A 13,373-nucleotide genomic window follows, 5' to 3' on the forward strand; every position below is an offset into this window, starting at 1 on the left:
AGTCACCCACCTCCACCTGGGTGGGTGGAGGGGCCTTAGTTCCTGATGAAGATACCTGTCAGATTGTTATGTATATCCCTTGAGAAGGAACTTGAACTCTGCTTTATGTCTGAATTATTGTCATTACTTTTCTTGTTTAACTGCTTTTCCTTTGTTTGTGCATTCCCTGCTTCCCTAATTAGTAACTGTATGTGCCTGCTCTTTGGAATTGAGGGAAAGCCTGGAAGACAAACCTTTTTCTACCAACGAGAAATGGTTAAAAAAAAAAAAAAAAAAAAGACTGATAGAAAAAAAGGAAAGAAAGAAAAAAGGAAAAGAAATGGGGATCCTAGAGGGACTTGTTTACTCATGAGCCCAGGGTCCTGCTTTCAGTACCCCCTTTTCTTTGATACTCCTTAGCCTTGAGGGGAACAGGTATGGGACAAGAAAGGGAATAAAACTTTGGATAGAGAGCTTAATCAAACTCAGCAGGGAAACTCAGAATTAGAGGGACTCAGTTTCATATTGCCTGTGCTGTGCATTACCTCCTTTTAACTTTTTATTTATACCTAGGAGTTTGTACCTCTTAATCCCCTTCACCTCTTTTGCCCCTTCTCCCATGCCTCTCCCCTCTGATAACCACTAGTTTGTATCTATGAGTCTGTTGCTGCTTTGTTGCATTTGTTAAATTGTTTTATTTTTTAGATTCCACATGTAAGTAAAAATACAAGCATTTCTTTATTTTTAAAAAAACTAGAATATGACAAGTCTTCCCCTCAGTAACTAAGTTGCATATAATAATTATTCCTTTTCTTAAATTTGCTTTTGAAGCAACAGAAATAGCTTGCTGGCCTTTGTAAATAATTTTGTCCATATAAATGTCACTTCAGGGGAACATTCTGAGATTTTTAGAAGTATTTCTGTATTCCTCATTAATTTGGTGTGTTTCACCATTATTTTTCTGGTATTCAACCAGTAAGCTCCATTATGAGATTAAGTTAAAAGATGTGACTAAAATTTAAAAAATGGGAGTACCTGTCATGGTGCAGGGGAAACGAATCAGACTAGGAACCATGAGGTTGTGGGTTCGATCCTTGGCCTTGTTCAGTGGGTTAAGGATCTGGTGTTTTTGTGGCTGTGGTATAGGTCCCAGATGCAGCTCCAGTTTGACCCCTGGCCCAGGAACTTCCATATGCCACGGGTGCGGCCCTGAAAAGACAAAATAAATAAATAAACGAAAAAAATTTTTAAATGCTTTAAAACTATATAAAGATCATCCTACTGTATAGCAGCACAGGGGATTATATTCAATATCCTGAGATTAACCATAATGGAAAGGAATATTTTAAAATATGTGTGTATATGTATATATATTAATATATATATGTATAACTGAATCACTTTGCTGTACAGAAGAAGTTAACACAAATTTTAAATCAGTTATACTTCAATTAAAAAAAAATAAAACTAAAGATCAAAACGACTACTGCAGTTTGTGGAGTCTGAATCATGAGAATGTCCATTAACTACTGAAAATGTGAGGTAAACACATGGGACATTCATATTTCACTTAAAGGAGGAAACATTTAAATTATTTTATATATATATATATATTTTTTTTTTTTTTAAGAGGGGAATTGCAGCAGTAAATTTTTGCTTTCACTATGGCTTCTCCCAGTGAAATCTCTTTTGTTCCTGCTGTTTAAACTATCATTTTTGTGCAAATGAGCCCTATCTCTAAAGTCAAGTTCTGCTCTGTTAAGCACTTAACACACATTTTTCACAGCCTTTTAGACAATTAAATCTACTCAGTTTATATACTACTCTCCCACTTTAATGTTTCCTATCTTGCTAAATGGGAATAAGCATCTTGAGTGGCTCAGATGTAAAACAAATTCTTCTTTTTTTGGCTTTTCTAGGGCCAACCCTGAGGCATATGGAGGTTCCCAGGCTAGGGGTCCAATCAGAGCTATAGCCGCTGGCCTATGCCACAGCCACAGCGACGCCAGATCCGAGCTGCATCTATACCACAGGTCACAGCAACGCCGGATCCTAACCCAGTGAGCAAGGCCAGGGATCAAACCCGCAACCTCATAGTTCCTAGTAGGATTTGTTAAGCACTGAGCCACGATGGGAACTCCTAAAACAAATTCTTACCTCTCCATTTTGCCCAATTGTAACATCTGTAGCTTCAAGCTCCAAATGGCTTGCTTGCTTCCTTCCTTCCTTCCCTCCTTCCTCCCTCCCTCCCTCTCTCTCTCTCTCTCTCTCTCTCTCTCTCTCTCTCTCTGTCTCTCTTTCTTTCTTGGCATGCCCACAGCATGCAGACATTCCAGGGCCAGAAATTGAACCCATGCCACAGCAGTGACCCAAGCCAGGGCAATGACAACACCCAACCCTTAACCCACTCGACCACCAAGAAACTCCTTCATTTTCTACTCTTATTGCCACTGCCCTATTTTAGGCCTTCCTTTTCTTTTTCTTAACACTTTATATATCATTGTATTATTATTAAGGGCTGCACCTGCAGCATATGGAAGTGCCCAGGCTAGGGGTCAAATTGGAGCCACAGCTGCCAGCTGCACCACAGCCACAGCAATGCCAGATCCGGGCCATGTCTGCAACCTACACCACAGCTCATGGCAACGCTGGATCCTTAACCCACTGAGTGGGGCCAGGGATGGAACCTGCATCCTCATGGATTCTAGTGAGCTTCGTTACCACTGAGCCACCACAGGAACTCTGTCATTGTGTTACTGACGGAGCCTATACTCCTTAACTTGAAATTTGTATTAGTTAAGATATAGATTTGGCTTCTGTGACAGAAACGGAAAAATAATTATGGCCTAAAAAAAAATTTTTTTTAATAAAATGAAAAGTTTATTTCTTCCCTGTGTGAGTATGAGTTGATCAGGTAGTTGTGCTAGAAAAAGTTGTCAGAGGCCCAAGCTCTTTCTAAGTTGTTGCTCTGCCGTCTTCATGCAGCTCCACCTTGTGGGCTAAGAAGGCCGCTTTGTATCTGGCCCTTGTAACCACAGATTTAACATAAAGGTTAAAATGTAAGGGGGGAGGGGAAGGAGGCAGAATGTTTGCAAGTGGTAGTGGGAGTAGGATTTCATTCTCAACCTTAGGTTTTAAAAAGTTATTTTTATATTCTCACAAAAGGCTTTAAAGTCTCAGTTTCGTTATTTCTGTTATGATTTGATGAACTTTTGATGATTCTCTTAATTCCTATAGTTATATTTGAGAGGAGTAAGGTGGGTGACTTATGTCCCTCTAATGCTATGCTTGTGGTTTAGTCTGAGGAACTGCTTTCTACTGTCCTTTTCTTTGTGTAAAAATGATTTCCACTGTTCAAAGTTACTTTCTTTTGAAAGTAATCAATGCCTATCTCAGCTTCCTCCCTCTTGAAGTATAAACAGTTTTCATTCTGTTTACTAAATACTTAAACACAATTTCTTCTAACCATCCTATACTCGAATTCTTCATTTATGCATATTTTATATGACTTCATTTCTTAGAAACTTGTGAGAAATGAAATAACTCCCTCAAAGGCAAGACTCCTTTCTGAGTCTGGTGAGCACATGTTTGTATGTACTTGATATTGGATAAATGTTCATTTGAAGTATATTTTGTATTTCAAATAGAATAAAGAATTGAGTAGGGGAGTTCCCGTCATGGTGCAGCAGAAACGAATCCTACTAGGAACCACAAAGTAGTGGGTTCGATCCTTGGCCTTGCTTAGTGGGTTAAGGATCCGGCATTGCTGTGGCTGTGGTGTAGGCCGGGTAGCTACAGCTCCAATTAGACCCCTAGCCTGGGAACCTCCATATGCTGCCAGTGTGGCTCTAAAAAGACAAAAGACAAAAAAAACAAAAAACAAAAACAAAAACAATTGAGTGGGAAGGTGAGATAAGCCTATCTTGGTTTACATGTATGTATTCCTTTTTTTATATTATCTTTCATCATGGTCTATCTCAAGAGACTGGACACAGTTCCCTGCGCAATACAGTACGATCTCATTACCCATCCGTTCTAAATGTAATAGTTTTCATTTAATAACCCCAAACTCCCAGTCCACCCGACTCCCTCTGCCCTTCGCCTTGGCAACCACAGGTCTGTTCCCTATGTCTGTGAGTCTACTTCTGTTTTGTAGATAGGTTCATTTATGCTTTATTTTAGATTCCACATATAAGTGATATAGTATTTGTCTTTCTGACTTACTTCACTTAGTATGAGAATCTCTAGTTGCATCCATATTGCTGCAAATGGCATTATCTCATTCTTTTTATGGCTGAATAGTATTCCATTCATATATATATATATATATATATATATATAAAATGTACCACATCTTCTTAACCCATTCATCTGTCTTTGGACATTTAGTTTGCTTCCATGTCTTGGCTATTGTGAATAGTACTGCAGTGAATATAGGGGTGCATGTATTTTTTTGAATTATAGTTTTGTTTGGATATATGCCCTGGAGTGGGATTTCTGGATCATATGGTCATCCTATATTTAGTTTTCTGAGGAACCTCCATACTGTTCTTCATAGTGGCTGTACCAATTTACATTCCCACTAACAATGTAGGAAGATTCCATTTTTTTCCACACCCTTTACAGCGTTTGTTATTTATAAACTTATTAATGATGGCCATTCTGACCAGTGTGAGGTGGTGGTACCTCATGGTAGTTTTGATTTGCATTTCTCTACTGAGTGATGTTGAGCATCTTTTCATGTGCCTCTTGGCCATCCCTATGTCTTCTTTGGTGAAATATCTATTTAGGTATTCCACCCATCTTTTGATTGGGTTATTTGCTTTTTTGTTGTATGAGTTGTTTATATAGTTAGAGATTAATCCCTTGTCAGTTGCATCATTTGCAACTATTTTCTCCCATTCCATAGGGTGTCTTTTCATTTTTTTTTTTAATGGTTTCCTTTGCTGTGCAAAAGCTTATAAGTTTGATTTATTTTTGTTTTTATTTCTATTGTCTTGGGAGACTGACCTAAGAAAACATTTGTATGGTTTATGTCAGAGAAGGTTTTGCATATGTTCTTTTCTAGGAGTTTGATGGTATCTTGTCTTACATTTAAGTCTCTAAGCCATTTTGAGTTTATTTTTGTGCATGGTGTGAGGGTGTGTTCTAGTTTCCTTGATTTACATGCAGCTGTCCAGTTTTCCTAGCACCACTTGCTGGAGAAACTTTTTTTCCGATTTTATATTCTTGCCTCCTTTGTCAGAGGGAACTCCAGAATAATTTTTAATGAAGATTAAATTAGAAAATAAGAGTGAATATACCCCATATACAGCACAATAAGAGAAATAAATGATAGATAGGAGAAAACTGAAGAAAATCAAACAAAGATTTTTCAAAAAGGGGTCAAGAGAAAGTAACAAGACAGACAAATAGAACCAAAATATGTGTATTAGGAGTTCCCTAAATGTTAAACCAAAGCATAGAGGTGATGGTTGTGTAACATTGTAAATATACTTAATACCACTGGCTGCATCCTTAAAAATGGTTAATATGGTACATATTATGTTTATTTTACCACGATAAAAAAAATGTAACCATCACAATGGACAGAACAAGTATTAGAAGTATAATTCAGGAACACTTAACTTTAAAGAAAGTTAAATCTATATAGGTTGCAAGGCACACTTCAACCTATGTCGATGTAATAGATTAACAAACTCCAGTTTAAATTTGGAATTCCCATGTGGCTCATTACCAATGAATGACTAGTGTCCATCAGGATGCAGGTTCGATCCCTGGCCTTGCTCAGTGGGTTAAGGATCCAGCATAGCTGTGAGCTGTGGTGTAGGTCACAGACGTGGCTTGGATCATGCATTGCTGTGGCTGTGGTGTAGGCTGGTAGCTATAGCTCCAATTCAACCCCTAGCCTGGGTCCTTCACTATACCATGACTGTGGCCCTAAAAATAAATTGGGGAATTGTTGGATTTTAAAAATAAAGAAAACAATTCCTTTCTGCACCTATGGGGAAAAAAACCATCTACTTAGAAAGAAAAAAAATTAGGTCAGTTTTTTTTATTATTATTATTTTTAGCAGCAGCATTTTATGCCAGATAATAACGAAGCAACATTTTTAAAATATTCAAGGAAATAATCCATACCTCACCAAACTATACTTCAAGAATTCAGGACATCAACAGGTATTTATAAACATGAAACAACTCAAGGAATATTGTTCCTATGAATCCTTCATGAAAAATATTCTAGGGAACAAATTTGAGACAACCAAGAAATGATTGGAGAATCTTTAACATACAGTCAAGTGGTAAGCACTGAGAATATCTTATGTAGTGCTAAGATTGAAAGATGGGAATAATGGTGACAGAATGGTCTGTACTATTCTATTTCGATGATGTAGAAATAATATTACCTTCAGAAAAAGGGAGGGAAAAGGGAATGTAAGTGGCTGTTTGCCTCACAGGAATCAGCTATAAAGGAAAAGGATAGCACTTGAAGCCGACAGATGGACGTAAACATACTATAAATAAGTATACATGCCTAAATGTATAAGATAAAACACTAATCAAATATTACCACTGATCAAAACTAGATGATGGACTGGAGTTCCCGTCATGGTGCAGTGGTTAACGAATCTGACTAGGAACCATGAGGTTGTGGGTTTGATCCCTGATCTCACTCAGTGGGTTAAGGATCCGGTGTTGCGGTGCGCTGTGGTGTAGGTCGCAGATGCAGCTCGGATCCCACATTGCTGTGTCCCTGCTGTAGGCTGGTGGCTACAGCTCCGATTCGACCCCCAGCCTGGGAACCTCCATATGCCGTGGGTGCAGCCCTAGAAAAGGCAAAAAGACAAAACAAAAACAAAAAACAAACAAAATAAAATTAGATGGTGGAGGGGAATAGGAAGTTACTAATTTTGTTACTGCTAATAGCAGGGAACTAACAGTATCTTAAAAAGAAGGGAGAAATACAAAGAGTATTTTGCAAAGATACTACTATAGAGTTAACCCGAAGAACAAAATACACAAAAGCTTTCCTAAATACTAAAATATTTACCCTAAAAAGTGTAAAGAGAACAGACTATATAATGATATGCATACATTTTCTATATGTATTTATGTGTACACACACAAAATGAATAGGACATGAAACATTATCACAACACCAAATATATCGTGTATAAATGTGTATTGGCTTAATTTATTTAATGATTGCTGTATACAAAAGATACAACTGGGAGTTCACTTGTGGCTTAGTGGGTTAATGATCCAGCTTCATCGGTTCTGTGGCTCAGGTCGCTGCTGTGGCCATGGGGTTCAATCCCTGGTCCTAGAACCTCCACATGACATGGGCATAGCCGTAAAAAAAAAAAAAAAAAAAAAAAAGATACAGCTGTAAAAAGTATGAATAATAAAAGGAGTTAATAAATGAATAATTTTAAAATGACAATGAAGGGAAGGGCAAAGACATATCAGATAAATGAAAGTTTTTGAAAAAGCAGGATTCATTATCTTGATATCAGACAGGGCAGAATTGGCATAATTTAGTTCAAAAAGCTTTATGATAAAGGATATTAAAAAAATAGCCCTTATAAAGCTAAGAGCTATATTTACAATGAAAATTTTTTTTAAATTATCTATTTACCAAATGACACATCAAGAGCTTTCATAAAGTAAAAACTACTAGAGATAGAAGGAGTAGGAACCTGATAATTCTGGGGGACTTTAATACACCTCTCTTGAAATAAGTCAGGTTAAGTAGACCAAAAAAATTAGTCATTGTACATAATCAGTAAGGTAGATTTTATAGATTTGTATCAAAGTCTGAAATCCAGTAATAGAGAAGATATCTTCTCCAAGCGCACATAGACAGTTATAAAAATCTATTATATATTAGGCCACAAAGAGTACCTCAGTTCCAAAACATAAGTCAAAATTTTGCAGAAAGAGAAAGGCAAATACCATATGATATCCCTTATATCTGGAATCTAATATATGGCACAAATGAACCTTTCCACAGAAAAGAAACTCTTGGACTGGGAGAACAGACTTGTGGTTGCCAAGGGGGAGGGGGCGGGGGAGGGAGTGGGATGGACTGGGAGTTGGGTTAATAGATGCAAACTATTGCATGTGGGTGAGCAATGAGATCCTGCTGTATAGAACAGGGGACTATATATATCTAGTCACTTATGCTGGAACATGATGGAGGATAATGTGAGAAAAAGAATGTATATGTGTTACTGGGTCACTTTGCTGTACAGTAGAAATGGACAGAACAGTGTAAACACTGTGGATTGATAGAACATAATGGAAAAAATAAAAGTCATTAAAATTTTTTTTTTAAAGTCAAAATTTTGGAGTTCCCACTGTGGCACAGCATGTTAAGGATCTGTGTGGCTCGGGTCTCTGATTAGACATGGGTTCAATCCCTGGCCCAACACAGTGTGTTACAGATCTGACATTGCTTCATTTGTGGCATAGGTCACAGCTGCAGCTCAGATTTGATCCTTGGCCCAGGAATTTCCATATGCCACAGGTGCAGCCAAAAAAAAAAAAAAAAAAAAAAAAGTCAAAATGTTGACTGCACATAATAAGAAGACTAGAAAAAAATTAAAAAATTAAAAAATTGTTCTCTGGTTAAGGATCCAGGGTTAAGAATCCAGCATTGTTGCTGCTGTGGCTTGTCTCACTGTTGTGGTGCCAGTTTGTTCCCTGGCCCAGGTGTGACTAAAACAAATAACAACAACAAAAAAAACTGGCTTGAGGTTTCTGTGGGATGATAACAACTGTCTAAATCCAAATCTCTCCGTACATCCTTTAAAAAATCTATACATGGAATTCCCGTTGTGGCTCAGCGGAAATGAATCTGACTAGGAACCATGAGGTTGCAGGTTCGATCCCTGGCCTCACTCAGTGGGTTAAAGATCCGGTGTTGCTATGAGCTGTGGTGTAGGTTGCAGACGAAGCTTGGATCTGTCGTTGCTGTGGCTGTGGTGTAGGCTGGCAGCTGTAGCTCTGATTCAACCCCTAGCCTTGGAACTTCTGTATGCCATGAGTGTGGCCCAAAAAACCCTATTACAATTAAAATTGGAAAATACCTCTGACAAATTTAAGTCCTATGATTTAAAACAAATAAACAAAAATAAGTGGTTAAATAATAATAATCTCTTTTAAAAAATTTAAAAAATCCATACAGATCTATAAGGAGAGCAAAGTAAGCTACAACAACCCTTGCCTAACTGACATAATTTTAAATTATGGTTTATGTAGGCAAATAAACACTGAGTTGCAGCTCTGGATCCCATGCTGAGGTGATAGGTGAGGTTGAGACTTCAGAGCAAAGGAAAGGGAAGCAGGACCTGAGGTCAGTAGAAGGCAGGTAAAATAATTCCAAAAAGAGAAAACTCAGCCATAAGGAGGGAAATACTAAGGATGATTCTCCTTAGACATAAAGGAAGGGACTTGAAAATATGTGGGATGAAAGAGGCCGTCTCAGAGAGCACTGCTTCTTGAAAGGGTCACCATTTACCTGGAGGCTTGGTGGTGAAGAGAAAGAAGAGGTAGTAGGAACTAAGGATTTTGGTGAGACCGAATAGAAGAGATGAACCCCCTTCTCACCCAAAAAAGAGTCATTGATTTTTAAGTCTGGGTTTTTTTTTTGTTTGTTTGTTTGTTTTTTTTGTCTTTTTGCCTTTTTCTAGGGCCACTCCTGCGGCATATGGAGGTTCCCAGGCTAGGGGTCTAATCGGAGCTGTAGCCTCCAGCCTACACCAGAGCCACAGCAATGCGGGATCCGAGCCGCATCTGCGACCTACTCCACAGCTCATGGCAACGCCGGATCCTTAAGCTCACTGAGTGAGGCCAGGGATCAAACCCGCAACCTCGTGGTTCCTAGTCGGATTTGTTAACCACTCAGCCAAGACGGGAACTCCAAAGTCTGTAGTTTATTAAACCAACAGAAGTTGCTATTCAATTAAAAAAAAAATCCAGTATTACTTCCAAATCTCTCATCCTGTCTATGTACTCTTGTTAACTGGTTTAGGAAAATTAAAACACTTCAAAATGAACAGAAAATGGCAGACAACATCCACATAAAGGTACTCTAAATAGAAAACATAAAATAAGAGTCAAAATATTTCTGCTGATGAAAGGCCCCCCCAAAGCTTACTCAACTACAGTTAAAATTACCTGAATTAAATATTCCTACCTGAATGAAATACCCTTACATGAGCATTTATAGAGATAAAGTCTCAAATTCAGAACCCCAAAACAAATTAACAAAAATGAGAAGATATGAAAAGTGAATTTACTGAACTCAGGAAACAAAATGAAGACAAAGAATAGTAACCTTTGACAATGAAGCTAAAGCCCAGGCTACCTAAAGAAGACTAGATTTGACTGATATGAGGGGCATTGAGGAAAGATATGAAGACAGCCAAAGGAATGAAAATTAAATGAAGGAAGGTAAAAAGAGAGAAAGGATTGATATAGATGATATGTAAAATTAGAGTTTCTAGGGAGTTCCCTTGTGGCACAGTGGGTTAAGGATTGGGTCTCATCACTGCAGTAGCCCAGGTTGCTACTGTAGCTTGGGTTCAGTCAGTCCCTGACCTAGGAACTTCCACATGCCATGAGTGTGACCAAGAAATAAGATAAGAGTTTGTAAAAAGAAAGAAATAGTAGCAAGGATAATATTTAAACTGAAATCCATGAAAACATTCTGAAAGTAAGAGAAGACTTAAATCTACGTATCAGAAAGGCTTGTTACATACTGGGAAAATTGATTCCAAACAGTCATCGCTAGGTTATGTCCTAATAAATCTATTGGACTCTGAAGTTAATGAAAAATACCTCTGGCCCTCCAGGCAGAAAGAAGTGGTTAGCAACAAACTTCTCAATGGCAACATACAAAGCAAAATAGTCATGGACCAAATTATAAGCCAAGGATTTTATAACTATGACTCAATTTCAGAAGAAAATAAATATGTTAAATTCCACTATATTAAAAAATATGTAGGAGTTCCCTAGTGGCCTAGTAGTTAAGGATCTGACGTCACTGCCATAGCGCAGGTTCGGTCCCTGGCCCAAGAGTTTCTGCATGCCATAGGCATGGCCAAAAAAAAAAAAAATTACATGGTGAAACATGCCATGAGCAAAGTCAAATGACAAATGACAAAAGTGGGAAGAAATATTTGAACTTATAGTGCAAAAAGCTTATCTCCTTAATGAAAATGACCCTCAAAAATCAGGCAAATTACCATCAACCCAGTAGAAAAGCAGGCCACAGATACAAAAACAAATTTCATGGAAAAAAGTACAGATGACAAAACATAAAAGATGTTCAACTTCAGTTGTACAAAGAGAAATACAAATGAAACCTATTCTAAAAATTATAACTATACTAAAACCTTTCTCACCAAAATCCAAAGTTATACAGTATGCTCTATGGTGAAAATAAGTATTTCAAAACGGTAATTGTTGAACAAAGCCACAGTAGTTTATTAGCCTATGACTCAGAATTTAGAAGGTTTTTAAGAGATTGAGCAAAGTGGAAATGAAGTACCAAATTACACAGAAGAACAATGTAATAGAGTACAGGTTACATGGCAGGCTTTGTCCTAGGCACTATTTATATTCTTTTTTTTTTTTTTTTTTTTGGTCTTTTTGCCTTTTCTAGGGCCACTCCCATGGCATATGGAGGTTCCCAGGCTAGGAGTCTAATATGAGCTATAGCCACTGGCATACACCACAGCCACAGCAACACGGGATCTGAGCTGCGTCTGTGACCTACACCACAGCTCATGGCAACGCTAGATCCTCAACCCACTGAGCAAGGCCAGGGGTTGAACCCACAACCTCCTGGTTCCTAGTCGGATTCATTAACCACTGAGCCACGACGGGAAGTCCACTATATATATTCCATATAATTTATCGGCTACCCAGCTGAGACTTGTGATATTATTTTCCGAAGAGGGTCAGAGACGTTGCGATTTAAACCCAGATCTATGTGATTCCAAAGCCTATGTTTTCTTCTATTACATTGTTGCAGGATCTACATCAAGTATTAAGAAGAAAGAACATCAAGAGCTAAGTGTTCTATTTAAACCAGTAGTTGCTGCTCAGAAAATAAAGATGCAGACCCAGAATCAGTGGTTTATCCATTCTTCATGCAAGACCACTGTATTAAAGGAGAGAAGTGTAAGTTTTCTCTTATTTCTATTGGGAAAATGTAAACATACACACATGCACACATACACACCCTCATACTGATGTTGGAGATAAAACATTTTATAAAAGTTACCATTCATGGACTTCCCATCATGGAGTAGTGGAAACGAATCCAACTCGGAACCATGCGGTTGCGGGTTCCATCTCTGGCCTCGATCAGTGGGTTAGAGGTCCAGCATTGCCGTGAGCTGTGGTGTGGGTCACAGACACGGCTTAGATCCTGTGGCGTAGGCCGGCAGCTGTAGCTCCAATTGGACCCCTAACCAGGGAACCGCCTTATGCCACAGTACAGCCCTAAAAAGGCAAAAAAATAAAAAAAAAATTTTTTTAAGTTACCATTCATGACTGAAATTAGTGAAATATATGATCTAAAACTATGGCAAATCATGGGAGTTCCCTGGTGGCCTATCAGTTGAGAATTCAACATTGTCACTGCTGTGGCTTAGGTTCTGACCCTGGCCCGGGAACTTCTGCATACCATAAATAAATAAATAAAAGTATGGCAAAGCAGAGAAAAAAAAATCTAGTAGGCATATGTTTTCATGATGCTGTAAAGAGCAAAACACCTTTTAAAGCTTCTGTTTGTGAAACTTCAAAATTCTTCTAAGCTTTGCGCAAACTGTTAGTACACATAGGCCTTTAAGACACTAGTTTAGGAGTTTCTGTTGTGGCACAGCGGAAATGAATCCAACTAGGATCCATGAGGATGCAGGTTCGAGGCCCTGGCCTTGTTCAGTGGGTTAAGGATCTGGCATTGCCGTGAGCTGTGGTGTAGGTCACAGACATGGCTTGGATCCACCAATTCTGTGGCTGTGGTGTAGGCCAGCAGCTGTAGCTCTGATTCTACCCCTAGCCTGAGAACTTCCATATGCATCAAGTGTGGCCCTAAAAAGCAAAAAAAAAAAAAAAAAAAATTCCCATTTTAGATAAGGTATATTTCCTCCTGTGGAAGGGGAGAGCTGATAGGAATTTCAGTGGTGCTAGAGTTCCTCTTATCCAAACCTTCACATTTCTCCAGGTTTCCCCTAATGATGAAATATTTTAATTTGGTTCATTACTACTTTTTAAAAAGTCTACTACTTGGAAGTCATGGACGTAGGGATATTTTCTTATTTTAATTTGATTTATTTGTATATGATTATGATGGAAATTTAATTTATAATTCTATA

The 13,373-nt window shown here is 38.1% G+C and overlaps 1 protein-coding gene across 34 annotated transcripts in view; it reads left to right on the forward strand.

Moving 5' to 3' along the window:
- CAB39L (calcium binding protein 39 like) overlaps window positions 1–13,373 on the forward strand; it is a 722,245-nt gene that overhangs the window by 3,934 nt on the left and 704,938 nt on the right. For 27 of the 34 annotated variants that reach the window (XR_014818817.1, XR_014818819.1, XR_014818820.1 and 24 more), the window contains 1 exon segment: window positions 12,026–12,174. The gene's annotated coding sequence lies outside the window, so the exon portion shown is untranslated. 34 annotated transcript variants of the gene reach the window in all.

This window comes from Sus scrofa, chromosome 11 (assembly GCF_054392235.1).
Source record: "Sus scrofa isolate SSC_HxYL_T2T_F1_AM1 chromosome 11, Sscrofa_HxYL_maternal_Yorkshire_Landrace_v2.0, whole genome shotgun sequence".
NCBI classification, from domain to species: domain Eukaryota; kingdom Metazoa; phylum Chordata; class Mammalia; order Artiodactyla; family Suidae; genus Sus; species Sus scrofa.